Below are 17,131 nucleotides of genomic sequence, written 5' to 3' on the forward strand. Positions count from 1 at the left end.
TGATTACGGCATCCCTCTTCATAGTCAAATTTTGAAAACATGGCAAATAAAAATATTGTAGCAAAAGACTGGTCTAGAATCATGTCTTTATGTGAGACATCATGAATCGTGTACCATTTGCTTTGGGTACAGGATCGATTGCATGTGCTATAATATTTGTCATTTCTAAATTTTTCCAAATGCCCAGAGGCATTAAGAAGGGAAAAGGTCCAGAATTGGATATGACTAAAATGATTAAGCAATTGTCGAGGACAATCTGAGGTTTACCAAAGATTGGTTGCTCAGGGACTGTTGGAAGTATAGTGCTAATTTTGGAAGGACCATATTTTCATATTCTGAAAAGAGGCATCTCTTATTCAGAAGTGATAGTCAAAATGAGAATATGGAGTTGTCTCCATAGGTGGAAGCTATCTGTGTAAGATTAGAAAACTTAATGTAAGAAGCATGTCCAAAGCAATGTAGTTTGAATATGAGACTTAGTTTCCATGGAGTTGATCTCCATTGGAATACCTTATAATGACTGTTGACAAGTCTTTGTGACTTTGTACATATTCATTACAGGAGGGTCAGTGCATATAAGTTTAAAATCTAAACAGATTTCGATAAATGATAGGAATTTGAAATTCTCACATTTTTCGATAAGGATTTGGGAGTGTGAAATTAGAATCATTGAAATTATGTTCAATTGGTTTATTTCACAAAGTAAGGATCATAGACAAACATAGAGTGCATACTTGGTGTATGGCAAAGCTATTGTTTAAGAAAAACATAGTGTACATGCTTGGAGCATGGGACAACTAGTGTTTTTAATTCAAGTATAAAGTTGATAAAACCGAAACAATGAATAATGAGTAATCAGTATGGTGATAAATAAAAGTTTTTATTTATATTCATAGGGTTTGATACCATATTTGATTCATTTATTCTTGTGTTTCACTTTGCATGTTTTGACTTCCAGAATAACTAAGTCGCTCTTCCTGAATGATTAAGTTATTCAAACCATCCACAGTCGGTCATATGTTGGAAGTAGATATGAATCAAGACTGTCATGGGTTGGTTTGTAGAGGTCCAAGTTGGTGGACAAAGTGGTGCTACAACACTCATGAGTGCTCATAAGTTCTGAGTATTGGATTCAACCCGCGGTCATTTGAATCACTTCATGGATTTTATCACGAGTGATCATGAGACGATAATATCTTATATTCTTCAAACCTAGAGATATGAGTTGTTACTATGAGTTGGTTATACATTGATTACATGAAAACGCATTTGGTAACTCGATGTTATAAAACGTGCCTTTGTGTATGATTCAACAAGTAGTAGAACAAGCCATATGAGTCGAACTTTATCCATTCCTTTTACCTTCGGGATAAAAGCGATATCTGTGGGCCCCTCGATGATTTAGCGATGACACATGTGAGTGCTTGGCCAAGCCAGAACTGATTTGATTTTTTCAATCAGTCAGTCATCATAAATCGAAAATCAGGAAACAACAAATGGACAGAGAGAATGATTATAATCCATGTCTCAGTGCATATGATATCTAGAATGGAGGAATATATGATCCCTTATCTAATTGACGCGTCATTGATTTGTTCAGAGTTCGACAGCGGCTTTAAGAGCTATGATTGGTAGTCGGGTTATGAAGTCGTACTTACAATAATAGTTTTAGACTTATCCAAGTGGGAGACTGTTGGATTAGATGTCTAAGCCGATAACTATTATTGGTATGTACTTGACCCGAGAGTAGCATGGTCCATTTGGGTTGCATATCATCAGGACAATTTGTTAGGATGGACTTTTGAGAGAAGGTTATTTATGGTTTATTAATATATTATAAGTTATAATATATTAATATGAAATCATATGTTTTAATTAGTATCGATCAAGAATTAATTTGGAATTAATTTAGTGATCAAAAGAGACTAATTGAATCTATGGGTACTAACTTTGATAATTAGTTATATTTATATGTGTTGGGCTTATGATCCATGTTGGACCAAGTTTATGTATGGATACATAAAGAGTTGGGCCACATGAACCATGGATCATAAAACCCATGGGTATGGATTATGGGTTATACCCATGACCCTTGGAATCCTACATATAAATATGTTACTCCATAGCCAAGATCACCACTTCTTTTCTTAGAGAAATATGGAGGTGTTTTGGTGTATGGAATTCTCTCTCAAGAGCCACCTTTGTCCTAGGTGTGTTGTGATTCCATTTGAGGCATTTCATACTATTGGTGCTAAGCTCTTAAGGCCAAATACATCAAGACTTCAAGCCACATAAAAGGTATGTTTCCCTAACTAGTATATTATATGGTTTATGTCAAATGCATGCTAGTTATAGGTTTAATGCCTTGGAAACCATTTGCGTGTATAATAGAGAAAACACAGATCCAAGGTATTTAGGGTTGTATGTGCACCATAGGATGTTGTAGTATACTAAAACGCAACAGTTATGTGATATGTGTTTCAGGTACCAGCGAGGATCGCGGGAAGGCGCCGACATGATTTGTACACACTGGCAGAGGATTATGTTTTCAGATTCTGGGATATGTTTTATTATGATAACATTTGACACATGAGATCTTGAGAATATTATATGAGTTTTATCATGTATGAAAAATGAAAAATTGTTTTAAAATTTACGTCGTTACATTTTTCTTTCAAAATCACATTTTTTAAGACGTTTTACTTTGAAGAGCTTCATCTTTGCAATTAGATAACATTGTGATAATTGGTTATATTTTTCAATGTCTAATGTCTTAAAAAGGAGAAATGAGGGTTTGATGTTATAATAAACAAATAACCAAAAGTACATTGTTATTTAGAAGCATACTTCGTACTTTTCAGTTATATTAACCATTTACCCTCTGTTTACATTTCTATTTAGAAGCATACTTCGTATTTCTCTAATTGTAACAAAATAAGAGTATCAGGACATGACATACCCAACACTGAATTTAGGACATACAACAAAATATAGAGTTGTTTAGGGGAACATACCTGGAGTAAGAAATGAAAGTACTTTGCTATTTCTTGACACTTGGAGATTCAGCATCCCCACTATAAAAGTGGAAATATGCAGATGTTTAGTATCAATCAGTTGTAATTGTATATTACAATGTCAATGAGAACCAAAACAGAAAATGACTACAAGTATACAATTAACAATGAACCTTTACCATGCTAGTAATATAAGACATATTTCCAGCTAGGAGAACATTGACGTGTACTATGGAGGATTAAAAACCTTCAATAACTATTTGGAGGATTCAAAATCATCCCTATACAAAGAACTAACTGAATGAGAATGACACCTTCTAAACAAGTGCCATTGTTGTTTCAGATGCTATACAAACTATATATTCCTTTAATATCCTTATCTATTACCATTGGTAGCACCCTGCAAAAGTCATAAAGTTTTTTAGCAAACAGTTCTTAATTATCTAGTTGCAATGAAAGAGAAAAATTGAACCTTTGGAAAAGCATATTCATATCTTCAACCAAAGGAGCAACATAAATTTGAAGCATCTGCTCTGCCAATGGATATCAAATAAAAGACCTAAATAACTAGTTACTTCATAAAAACTAGATATTGTATACCAAAAAGAAACAAGAGATTAACATATCAATGGCAATACAAAAATAAAACACAGTAAGTAAAAAAAAATCGACATCAGCAAAAAAAAAAGCCAAGATTTTTTGAGTTCCAATTCTATCATATACCAGAAAACAAAGGGAGAAGAAGGAAGCTCGACATCAGCAAAAAAAATCGATAGAAAGGGGAAGCAGGAACGAACCTCGAATTAAAAAGACATCAGGAAAAAAAGACGAATGTCGAAGCGGAATGAACCTCTGTCGGGTCGAAGGTCTCTGGTGTTGCTGTGGGTTGTGATGATCTCCGACCTGTACGGAGGAGACGGCTAACGGCAACGACTTCATAGGCAGGGCTTGAGGATGCAACAATTGAGAGAGAGAACAACATATGGAGTCGTACATTTATTTGAGGAGTCGACGGGTTTAGGCTTAGGATTGTCACTTTTTTATGTATATAGTAACTAATGCGTCATACTCAATCTTCTAGAGTCACGCCTCCTATAGAATAAGTGGCTGAACGTGCTGCCAAAATCTTTCAGTTCACTTCAGCTACTTAATTATTAGAAGGTGTTGAAATACGGTTTCGAATAGTCACACGATGGATACATTCAGCTACTTAAAATATCGTATAAGTGACTGTTCGTTTCCGGCGTCGAGTGACCAAAGCCCGTTTTCGTAGTAGTGTCAGCGGGATTCCAAAAATATAAACTTCGTAAAAATCCAACTTAGAATGGAAGACATATGATTTTTATAGTAATGAAAAATGTACAACACATAAAAAGTTATAACGTCATAAACTACGAAGATAACGGTTGAATTTTAGCTAAAGTCACCAAAAGGAAAATCATAGTACTTCTCGAAGTAGGAATTTTGAGACAAAGAACGCTTAAAAAGCAACCTGCATGAGAGAGTTATGATTTTTATAAAGTCATAATGATTTTAAAATATGGCATAAAAATAAAACTTAAAATTAGCTGAAACGACCAAAAGAAAAGTTGTAGTACGCAATCTACACATGGATATAAAAATGTCGAAAATGTAACACATACGGGAGTTATGAAATTTCGAAAACAGAATTATCGTCGTGCATGCCAAACATTTCTAACATCTAGACCCATCAGTATATGGGTGACATGGCACAATATAAGGAGGACACGTGGCAGCTCATTGATGGAGACATACGCACATCCTGCGTGCTGGGATGCACAACGTGCTCTCCAAAACTTGCTATATATAATAAGCTCTGACAATCTAGTTTGCACACCTCCACTTATCACTCTCACTCTTAATTTTTGTGCCCTACCTCCCGACCATTTCTTGAGTTTTGGCTTCCCGATTCTACCCTACATCAAGGGTTCACGCTTCAAGGATGAGTTGACGTCCTCACTTTTACAGTTTTTAAACCTTTTACAGGTAGAGGAGGGGAGATACATGTTATACTACTACTAATTTCAAAATTATTACTAATTGTATACCATTAGTTATATAATTATGCCTAAAATATTAGGGTAATATTATGCCTGGTAGATACCCTACACAACTTTTATGGATAATATTATACCTAGTTATCACGATGATTTACCCAGATGAAAAACATAATACCTAGTCGTTACGCTGGCCCAATTATTAGGGAATATCATACCTAGTTGTTGCCCTGGACAAACTTTTTTAGAACTCAGTACCTAGTGCTTACTCTGCCTAAAATATCAAAGTAAACATATTACTATAACTTAGTTAGATATAGGATTAGAAAAATACATGTATAGTAAGTATAACTTATAACATAACAACAGTACAAAAGCAACACACGATATAACGACAACACGTGATGACTACACAATGGTTAGATGAGAAACTATTCATCCTTAGTTAAATAACCTTTAGCTAGCCCCGGCCTATAATAGTTAAATCTTATGTGAGCGGAAAAGATATGTATAGATCTATATGGGGTTGACACCCCCACGTGTGGCTGCTAACTACAATCTGATGGTCAAGTCGAAGCATGCATAAATTTCTAAACCTTGGCGACATTCGATGAAGCGTCGTCTCAGGGAATACAACAGTCATAAGCTCTATTATACGATCTCATCATAACATTGATAAACCTTAGCTATCTAAAACTACTATTTGGAATAAAATTAAGAATGTAGTGATATCATACACAAACTCAAGGATGTGTGTTTAAGATCATAACATTACTAACACAACAAAAACTCTATAAAATGTTTTAAAGCATATAAACGTCTGAACTCATCGACATTATGTTGACCTTTGAAAGCCACATGTATTCTCAGGAGAATGAGTTCATAAGATGATGGAAGCACAGTCGGAAGCTTATATGTTATGTGCTTTATTTTGCCTTTTTGATGTACTTATAACTTGAACACATATGTAATATTTATTACTTAATAAATAATAAGTAGTGTTTGTGTGACATTTTGATGTATATATATCTATATTTGTGATCCAACGTCTTAACGTCGCACGGTCTAATATTTCTGTCGTCGAGTAGGGGTGTGGCAGATGGGGAGCACTGAACTGGTGCTCAATACTATGGCGTTGATTCAGCAGGTGTAGGATAGGCTGCATAGTGCACAGAGCAGGCAGAAGAGTTATGATGACTGACGTCATTTCGACCTTGATTTCCAGGTGGGAGATCGTGTGCTTTTGAAGGTGTCACCTTGGAAAGGTGTCATCCGGTTTCGAAAGCGAAGCAAGTTGGGCCCCCGATTCATTGGACCTTTCAGGGTTGTCGCTCGGGAGGGAAAGATTATGTATCGTTTGGATCTACCGGCCGATCTTAGCCAGATGCACAACATATTTCATGTCTCTCAACTTTATAAATGTTTGGCTGATGACGCTGCAGTAGTTTCCTTGGATGACATTCATGTTGATGAGCGTGTGAACTATGTGGAGAGACTGGTTGATGTTTTAAACAAGAAGACAAAGAGCTTGTGCTATAAGGCGGTGGATTTTGTAAAGGTGCAATGGCAGCACCGGAAGGGTCCTGAATGGACAGGGGGGCCCAAAGAGGAGATGAGGAAACATTATCTTGACTTGTTTGCAGCAACGGATTTCGAGGACGAAATCTGATTCAAGTGGGGGAGGGTTGTAACACCCGGTTCTTAGTATTAAATTCCCACCTTTCAATTTTGAGTTTTGTGGTGGCCATGATGTTCTAAAAGGATGACCACGACGTCGAAGTGTTGCATGGAACACGTGTTTCTCATGGGCGCCACGGCGTTGAGGCGACAATAATGTAAACCCTAAATTTTCTAGGTTTTGTGTACTATATAAAGGAAGTGATAGCTAGGGTTCCTTCCACCCTTAGCCTCCACCACCTCCAAAGAACCTTAGACAAACCCTAGCTTCCCTTTGGAGTTCTTGGCTCATCTTGGTTGTTTTGTGACCTTGGAAAGAAGAAGAAGGAACATTTGAGCATTGATCCAACTAGTAACGTGTAAGTCCTCAAGCTTCTGGACCCTTTGTAAGTCCTCAAGATTCCACCTTTTTGGTTTCTTCTTCATAGATCTAGGCTTCATAGCAAGTTTTGGTTCACTTTTGGGATTAGATTTGTTAGATGAGATAAAGTTCTCATCTTTATGGCTCACGTTGGTCCCTAGCTCCCTATACATTCTTGATCTAGAATATAAATGAGTTTTGAGAGCCATGCATTTGTTATTGGTCTTTTTCTTATATTTTGACCTAGATGGGTGAAGGACATACATGGGTCATGCATGTCCATAAAGTATGGTTTATGGACCATTAGGGTCCCAAGAAGCATTCTATAAAGTTAAAATCGACGGCTTATCGGGTTGAGAGCTTAATCGATTAATTTGTATTTATAAAGTCTCCACGACGTGGCAACTTGCTTGCCACGACGTGGATCCACGTCATGGAAACTGGTCTAGTTTTGACTGTTTTGTTGTGAAGTTGCCACGACGTGGCCAAAGGGTGGCCACGACATGAGGGTCAGTTAGGGTTGACTTGATCGTTGACTTTTTGACTTGGTTGACTTTTAGTAATATTGCTTGTTTTAAAAGGTAGACTAAGTATTTACCTTATATGATTCATTAGGTGGTGTGTAGCACCTGCTCGTCATATGTGTGAGCTTGTTAGTTGTCGGTTGCGTTTGTGAGGTGAGTTTTCTCATTATTCTTTGCATGACACCTTATGTCGTTTAGTGCTTGTTATCATTGTGACTCTTGCTGTTTTGGTTCCATGAAAGTCCAGCGGGAAGGCAATGGCAACTGCAGGAGTGTTGTAAGAGTACGAATTTTGCATGTATCAGTCACTTGGGATGAAATATGCCCATAACATTTCACTTGGGATGAAATGGGTCTGATGGATAATACGGGTCGTGTTGCATGTTTATGGTTATGCATGATATGTGGTATTTTGGGGAACTCACTATGATTTGTAATATTTGTTTATGCTTTTGGTCTGTTTATCGGAACATGACATCCCGAATATTGTTATAAAATGATTATGCATCTTTGATAAAATGCTTTGATAAACTTTATTTTATCATATTTTGTTTTGGGACAAATTCCGCAACTCTTTTGAATAAAAGAAAAAGATTTACTCTGAAAATATTTTTAAAAGCATAAATAAAACCGGTCTTTTATGGCCGAGATTTTGGGGATGTCACAGTTGGTATCAGAGCATTAGTTTAAGCGAACTAGGAATTTGTAGGATTTCTAGACTTAAACGTAGAATGCTAAGCGTTGATTGTGAGGTGTGAGCACTAGCTTATTTTAGGAATTGTGCCTAAAATGCTTTTATGTGCTAAATGATTTATGCCTTATATGCTGTTATTTGTTCGGATCAATGGTCTGTTGCCGGCCGGATCTGGAAACCTTATGTGTTTAGGATTCTAAACGTACGACTACAATATTAGAACTAACATGTAAACGTTTCGGAGAGATAAGGATGATTTAAACGTCTATCCTGAATAAAGATCTAAATTCACCTTATTCAGGGTATAGATCAAAATGGCAAGAACCCGCAGTGGAGCTGGAAACGCAAACGAAAACAGGAATCGACCACCTGTAATTGAGCAAATACCTGTTGTAGCTGCAGCACCTGAGCCAGTAACGATGGCTGGTGTACAATTGATGATTCAGGCGATGTTGGATAATCAGATGGAAGAAACTAGACGTCTGCTTCGACAAAATCGTGAAGAACTTTCAATCCAAGTTGAAGAGCCCGAAGTGAATGGAGGGCCATCGGAAGGTGGAAACTTCAGTGGTACCGTTGGTCAAGACAACCCACAAATTGTTAGACAAGGCAATCGTAATGGAGGAAATGATGGAAGAGGATGTAAATACAAGGATTTTATGGCGTCTAGGCCACCGTGTCTATCCGGAAGCCCGACGCCGGTGCAAATTATGGATTGGATCTCCGAAATGGAGACAATGTTTGAAAGTTGCGAATGCAGCAATAGGCAGAAGACCGCTCTTGCTATCCCGTTGTTGAAATCTGGCGTGTTGAGTTGGTGGAAGCTGTTAGCTGACTCTATGCCCCAGGGAGAAGCAAGTAAAATGTCTTCGGAAGATTTTGTGGAACAACTGAAACTGCAATACTGCTCAGAGCAGGACCTACTAGAAATCAATAACGAGTTTCAGAATTTGAAGAAGGGAAAGATGAGCGTTGCTGAATACGCTGCAAGTTTCATGGAGAAAATGAAGCTTATCCCATACCTAGTTCCAACAGAACTCTCAAAGGTCAATAAGTTTGCCTTTGGACTACCAGCGGACTATGGTCCAATGGTTAAGCAAGCAACCACGTTGAAAGCCGCCATCTGGGCTGCCAGAAATGTTGAGACCCAGATCAGGGAGAAAGGTCTGGAAAGGTCAGAGGTTGGTGAGAAGAGGAAGTTTGACGGACCCTCGGGGTCCAGCAAAAAGGGTAAATTCTCAAAGTCTAGTTCGAAAGGAGGTGGAGGAGGCGAAGTGAAGTGGTGTGACAAGTGCAAGAAGAAGCACTATGGGAAGTGCGACGGAGGGGTCACTTGTTTCAAATGTGGGAAGCCTGGGCACTATGCCAATGAATGCACATTCACTAAGAAGGTCTGTTATGAGTGCAACGAGGAGGGGCACATTTCGAGGGACTGCCCAAAGAAGAAGGAAGCAGGAAGACCCAACATTCCACCAAAGCCGAAGGCTAGAGCCTTCCAGATGACACTGGAAGTTGCTAAGGAAGAAGCTGATGTCGCTTCAGGTACCTTTCTCGTAAACAAATTGCCTACCCAAATTTTATTTGATTCTGGAGCCAACTACTCCTTTATTTCGCATGAATTTGGTAGAAAGCTAGATTTGCCTGTCGATAGACTAGATAATGCCTTATTAGTCGAAGTTGCTAGTGGCAAGTTTGTACCTGTTAACCATCATATGAAAAACATCTTAATTGATTTGAACGGGAATAAGTTTCACGAGGAATTATTGCCTATCGAACTTAACGGTTTCGACATCGTGTTGGGAATGGATTGGCTTAGCACCAATGATGCGGAAATACTGTGCAAAAAGAAGATTGTAAAAGTAAACCCGCCTGGGAAAGAGTCGTTTATGGTGTATGGGGACAAACGCAGGGTAAATTCTAGAATCATTTCTCTAATGAAAGCCAGAAAATGTTTGACCAAGGGATGTACATCATATTTAGCATTCGTGATCGATGCTAAGAAGGAAAAGAAGGTGATACAGAGCATTCCTGTCGTGTGTGATTATCCGGAAGTATTTCCCGAAGATCTTCCCGGATTACCGCCTGATCGACAAGTAGAATTCTGTATTGACTTGTTACCAGGAACGACACCAATAGCAAAAGCACCTTACCGATTAGCACCGACGGAGATGAAGGAGCTGATGATGCAACTTCAAGAGTTATTGGACAAAGGTTTCATTAGACCTAGTTCATCACCCTGGGCAGCTCCGGTGTTATTCGTGAAAAAGAAAGATGGAAGTATGAGAATGTGTATTGATTACAGAGAGCTGAACAAGGCAACAATAAAGAATAAATATTCGTTGCCAAGGATTGATGACCTGTTCGATCAACTGCAAGGTTCAAGTTATTTCTCAAAGATCGATCTTAGGTCAGGATATCATCAACTGAAGGTGAGAGATCAGGATATTAAGAAGACTGCGTTCAGAACGAGATATGGACACTACGAGTTCTTGGTTATGTCGTTTGGACTAACTAATGCTCCAGCAGCATTCATGGATCTGATGAACAGGGTTTGTAAACCATTCCTCGATAAATCCGTGATAGTGTTCATAGATGACATTCTCATCTACTCGAAAAGCCAAGAAGAGCATGGTAGACACTTGCGGGAAGTGTTAGAAGTCTTGAAGAAGGAGAAGTTGTATGTTAAATTCTCCAAATGTGATTTTTGGATTCGAGAAGTCCAATTCTTGGGTCACGTGGTCAACCAAGAAGGGATAATGGTCGATCCAGCAAAGATTGAAGCGGTAATGAAGTGGGAACAACCAAAAAGTCCCACGGAGATCCGAAGCTTTTTGGGATTAGCCGGATATTACCGAAGGTTTATCCAAGGATTTTCTTCAATCGCTAGTCCATTAACAGCGTTAACCCACAAAGGAGCTACCTATGCTTGGAGTGATAAGCATAAAGAAGCATTCGAGAAGCTAAAAAAAAGAAACTATGCGAGGCACCGATACTTTCTCTATCTAATGGAGTTGAAGACTTCGCTATTTATAGTGATGCGTCTGGTGTTGGGTTGGGTTGTGTTTTGACCCAAAGAGAAAAGGTGATCGCATATGCGTCTCGACAGTTGAAGGAACATGAAAATAACTACCCGACTCATGACTTGGAGTTGGCGGCGGTAGTTTTCGCTCTAAAAATATGGAGGCATTACCTCTATGGCACGAAGTGCAAACTTTTCACCGATCATAAGAGTCTCCAATATCTCTTTAATCAGAAAGAATTGAACATGAGGCAACGACACTGGCTAGAATTACTCAAGGACTATGACTGTGAGATACTTTACCACCCCGGTAAAGCAAACGTTGTCACTGATGCTCTCAGTCGAAAAGTCAACCTTGAAAGAAAAAGGCCAAGAGCGTTGAGAATAGAAGTTGTCTCGACCATTGTGGAAAGTATCAGGGAAGCTCAAGAAGAAGCCTCAGAGAAGAGTGACCGAAAAAAAGAACGTTTGGGAAAAACATTATTGTTTGGTACAAACAGTCAAGGACTAAAGGTATTCCAAGATCGGATTTGGGTACCTAAGACTGAAGGAATAAGAGATCTTCTGATGGAAGAAGCTCACAAGACCATGTACTCGATTCATCCCGGTGGCACTAAAATGTATAGGGACCTAAAACCCTACTACTGGTGGCCGACGATGAAGCTCGACGTTGCGAAATATGTGGCCGAGTGTGTAACTTGTGCAAGAGTTAAGGCACAACATCAGAAACCATATGGGAGTTTAGAACCCTTACCTGTACCCATGGGTAAATGGGAAGACATCACCATGGATTTTGTGACTAAACTACCCAGGACGAAGAACGGTCACGACATGATTTGGGTGGTCGTGGATCGTTTCACGAAGAGTGCACACTTCATAGCTGCCAATGAAAGGTGGTCTATGGATAAGCTTGCAAATGCTTACGTGAAGGAAATTGTGAGACTTCACGGTGTTCCTCTAACAATTGTATCGGATCGTGATAGTCGTTTCACGTCAAGGTTTTGGAGAAGTCTACAAGAGGAATTGGGTACGAAGTTATGTCTGAGTACAGCTTACCATCCGCAGACTGATGGTCAGAGTGAAAGAACGATTCAAACGCTTGAAGATATGTTGAGAGCATGTACCCTCGAGTTCCAAGGTAACTGGGATGAGCACTTACCTTTGGTAGAATTTTCCTACAACAACAGTTTCCACTCGAGCATCAAGATGGCACCTTATCAAGCTTTGTATGGACAAAAGTGTCGTACGCCTTCTTGTTGGCTTGAGGCTGGCGAAAAGCAGTTTATGGGCCCCGAGATAGTCCATGAGACTGCTGAGAAGCTGAAGGTGATCAGGGAAAGGATGTTAGCAGCTCAGGATCGTCAGAAGAGCTATGCTGACAAGAAAAGACGACCGATGACGTTCGAAGTTGGGGATTCCGTTTTGCTTAAAGTCTCACCGTGGAAAGGACTTATACGATTCGGGAAACGAGGAAAGCTGAGTCCAAGGTTTATTGGACCGTTCAAAGTTCTTCAGAAGATTGGGAACCAAGCTTACAAGCTGGAATTGCCCGAAGAACTCGATGATATTCATAACACCTTCCATGTATGTTATCTGAGGAAATTCACGGGAGAAGTTCCCGACATAATTCCGATCTCGGAGTTAAGAATGGATGAGAATAAGAGGCTAATCGAAGAGCCCGAGGCAATTGTTGACCGTAAGATTAAGAAGTTACGACGCAAGATGGTCGACTTAGTGCCAGTCCGATGGAAACATTCGAATGGGCCGAATCTCACTTGGGAGACAGAGGATGACATGATGAGTCGCTATCCGCATCTGTTTGCTGACGCATGATTCCGGGACGGAATCATCCTAAGGGGGAGAGAATTGTAACGCCCGGGTTTTGGGGCTAAGAATTTTTAGACGATGTAATAGTCTAGGTCAACTATTGTAACTCTTTTGATGTAATAAAAATGAAATATTTGAGTATTTTGTGAATTATGTGAATTTATGTGCTTATTATTTAATTATAAATGTATAATTAATAAAGAATAAAAATAAGCGTCAAAATGAAATGTTAGATAAACCCGATATCTATGAAGGATGTGGTAGTGGTCGTGACGAGGTTTCCGAATATATAAAGAATGCTAAAATCCGAGTTATAACGAAGAAGTTATGACCCGACGAAGTTTCACGACGGAACCGATACGATACCGGGAAGCGTAAATAGTGAATTTACGATAAAGCGAGTTTTAGCCTTAGCGATCTAAACGAAAGTCGTAGAGTTCGTTAAACCGAAAGCGTGCATAAAAAGAATGCCCAAATCTGACTTGATATGAGGAAGTTATGATTTTTCTAAGTTTCAGCTTAGCGGTATACAGCCCAAATACTCGATTTAAGATCGAGCGGTTTTTAGCCGACACAACCTAAACGAGAATTGAAGATCTCGTTAATAGTAATGCAACGGTAAAAAGACAGACGAAAACGGACGTCGGATGAAGAAGTTATGAATTTTTAACGGACTAATCCTGTCCCGGCCTGTTAAAAATATAACTGTTAAAATAAATTCAAAATTAGCCGACGGAGTCTAAACGAAAGTTGTAGATTACGTTCCCGCCTACGCGTGGATATAAAGAACGTCGAAAACGGAGTTCATATGAAGAAGATATGAATTTCCAAAGTTTTTAAAATAATTAATATTTATTTTTAATTATCTATTTATTTATTATTCGTTCTATACAACCGACCGGAGGAATCTACTTTACACCGGAGAAAAGGAAAAGGAGCCGGCAACTATTCGAGTACTGCGCGCTTACGCCCAGCGTAATTCGCGAGTACGCCCCGCGTACGGACTACGCCCAGCGTAGTCATGGAGTACGTCCCGCGTAAACCGAGGTTCCAGCGACTATAAATAGAAACCGAAGTTCAGCCATTTTCCTTACCAATATTCATTCTTTCTCTCTAAATTTTGCCTTGGTTTGCGTGCCAATAATATCCCGAAGCCCCGATATTATTCCCGAGCCCCGAAGCAAGTTTTGAAGCCCCGAGGATCCCGAGAAGTGCAACTCTCGAGCCGATGCTCTGCTCGCGAGAAGCTCGTTTTTTTGTGAAGATCTTCCAGGACTACCGAGGAATACTACTTCTACAAGTCGTAGTGCTGTCCGGTTATCTTCTGAACAAGTGAGTGTGTAGTTACTTTCTTCTAACGCATATTATGAAGTATTTATTACAAAATATGTTCGATGTGTATATTTGGTTGTTATATGTGTGAATGTATATTCACTTTCTTCTATCTCATATATATGATATATTATCTATGAAATATGTGTTATATGTGTGTGCCTTATCTGTTATGTGGAATATATATTAAATGAACATGCTTTACAGGTTTTAAAACTATGCATAAAAATATATATTTTTATCTACTAATATGTTGGGTAGAACATGGGTAGATAGTTGATGTGTGATAAACAGATGAGAGGCCTCGATGTTGTTGTTGATCTAGTCATCTAGCGGAGTATGGATGACGACCACGGACTCTTCTAGGCAGTCCAGTGGAACACTAGCAGGCTCATAACCTGTAGGTGTTGTGAACGACGTGTTCACCGGTGTACTCTACTCCCCCACATGGTTGCCTTTAGGACATCTATTGTTGAGGAAACCCCTTAGCAGTAATGTCCGTCCCGATGAACTTTCCTAGATTAGGTCCCTTTAGATAGATGTTATTTTAGGGACGTAAAGTGAGGATAACGGGAATGGGTAATCGGGTTATTGTTGGTCGGTAAAAATTAAATATAATTATTTATTGCGGGTTGAAAACCCTATATGCTCACCAGGCTCCCAAGCCTGACCCACTCAGTTTATTTGTATTACAGGAAGTGGCGCAAGGGCATAAGATGGATGAATCATCAAGTTGTTTTGTTTATGAGCCTTTATAAGAATTCAACTGTTGTATTGCTTGTAATATTTGTTTATGCTTTTGGTCTGTTTATCGGAACATGACATCCCGAATATTGTTATAAAATGATTATGCATCTTTGATAAAATGCTTTGATAAACTTTATTTTATCATATTTTGTTTTGGGACTAATTCCGCAACTCTTTTGAATAAAAGAAAAAGATTTACTCTGAAAATATTTTTCAAAGCATAAATAAAACCGGTCTTTTCTGGCCGAGATTTTGGGGATGTCACATAAACACACGGAGTTTGGGAGGTTTAAGGGCTTGCATTCCACATATAAGGGACAAAAGGGAATCTATTTTACTAAGGATCAAGAAGGAGCTTTCTTACCTGGTTAGGAGCTTTTCCCAGGGTAGATTTCGGATCTATCACACTTCCTTCCACCCTCCAACTTCCTCCTTCTTCTTCTAAGCTTCAAACTTCCTTCACCAAGCCAAATTCACTCAGAAGGATCAATATGGGCTAGGGTTTTGCTCTACAGTTCTTCTGGAAGAGAATGGGACGAAATGGGTGTTTTATAGGGTGCAATGTCTGAAAATAGAGCTTCTTTAGACAGGTGGACTCGCCGAGTCCACGCATCGACTCGCCGAGTTCACCGCTCAAATCCCGCGTCTACCCTGCTGCTACTCGGCGAGTCGGGACGCAAACTCGCCGAGTTCGTGGAAAAATTAGGATAAAAACTTAAATAAAATCATACCATGAACCCGGTGTTACAAATCTCCCCCACTTATTTTAGACTTCGTCCTCGAAGTCTGCCGCTCCCTTTCAGAACAGCTCCGGATAATGCTCCATCATCTCATCCGCGGGCTCCCAAGTCCATTCCGAGCCCTTCCGATGCTGCCATTGCACCTTCACCAGGTCCACCCTTTTGTTCCTCAGTTCTTTCGACTTCCGGTCTAGGATAGCCACAGGCCGCTCGATATAATTCAGGCTGTCATCAATCTGGATGTCCTCCAAAGGTACCGCTGTTGAATCGTCCACCAGGCACTTCCGCAGCTGGGAGACGTGGAAAGTGCTGTGGATCTGACTGAGTTCGGCTGGCAGGTCCAGCCGATATGCCACCTTGCCCACTCGGGCTGCAACCCTAAACGGTCCAATATACCTGGGACCCAACTTGCCCCGTTTCCTGAATCGGATGACGCCCTTCCACGGCGACACTTTCAGGAGAACCATATCCCCGACCTGGAACTCCAGGTCTGATCGGCGCCTATCGGCATAACTCTTCTGCCGACTCTGAGCAGTCTGAAGCCTGCTCCGGACCTGCTGAATCTTCTCCGTCGTCTTGAGCACTACTTCGGTGCTCCCCATGACTCTCTGTCCAACCTCGCCCCAACATATCGGGGTCCTGCACTTCCTCCCGTACAACATCTCGAAGGGAGAACGGTCAATACTCGCGTGATAGCTGTTGTTATATGAAAACTCGGCTAAAGGAAGATAGGTATCCCAGCTACCACCAAAGTCTAAAACACACGCCCGCAACATGTCCTCCAGAGTCTGGATGGTCCGCTCGCTCTGGCCATCCGTCTGCGGGTGAAAGGCTGTACTAAAATGCAGACGAGTACCCAGCTCGTCATGAAACTTCTTCCAGAATCTGGAAGTGAACCGCACATCCCTATCCGAAATCACTGAAACTGGCACTCCGTGCCGTGCTACCACCTCTTTGACGTAAATATCGGCCAATTTCTCGGCCGAGATGCTCTCCTGAATCGGGATAAAGTGGGCGCTCTTGGTCAATCGATCGACGATGACCCATATCGAAACCACTCCCCGCGCGGTCCTGGGAAGCTTGGTGATGAAATCCATCGTAATGTCTTCCCATTTCCACAGCGGGATATCCAACGGCTGCATCTTGTCGTGCGGTCTCTGGTGTTCGGCCTTGACCTT

Source organism: Lactuca virosa, chromosome 5, assembly GCF_052849685.1.
Source record: "Lactuca virosa cultivar CGN04683 chromosome 5, Lactuca_virosa_CGN04683_v6, whole genome shotgun sequence".
Classification (NCBI taxonomy): Eukaryota; Viridiplantae; Streptophyta; class Magnoliopsida; order Asterales; family Asteraceae; genus Lactuca; species Lactuca virosa.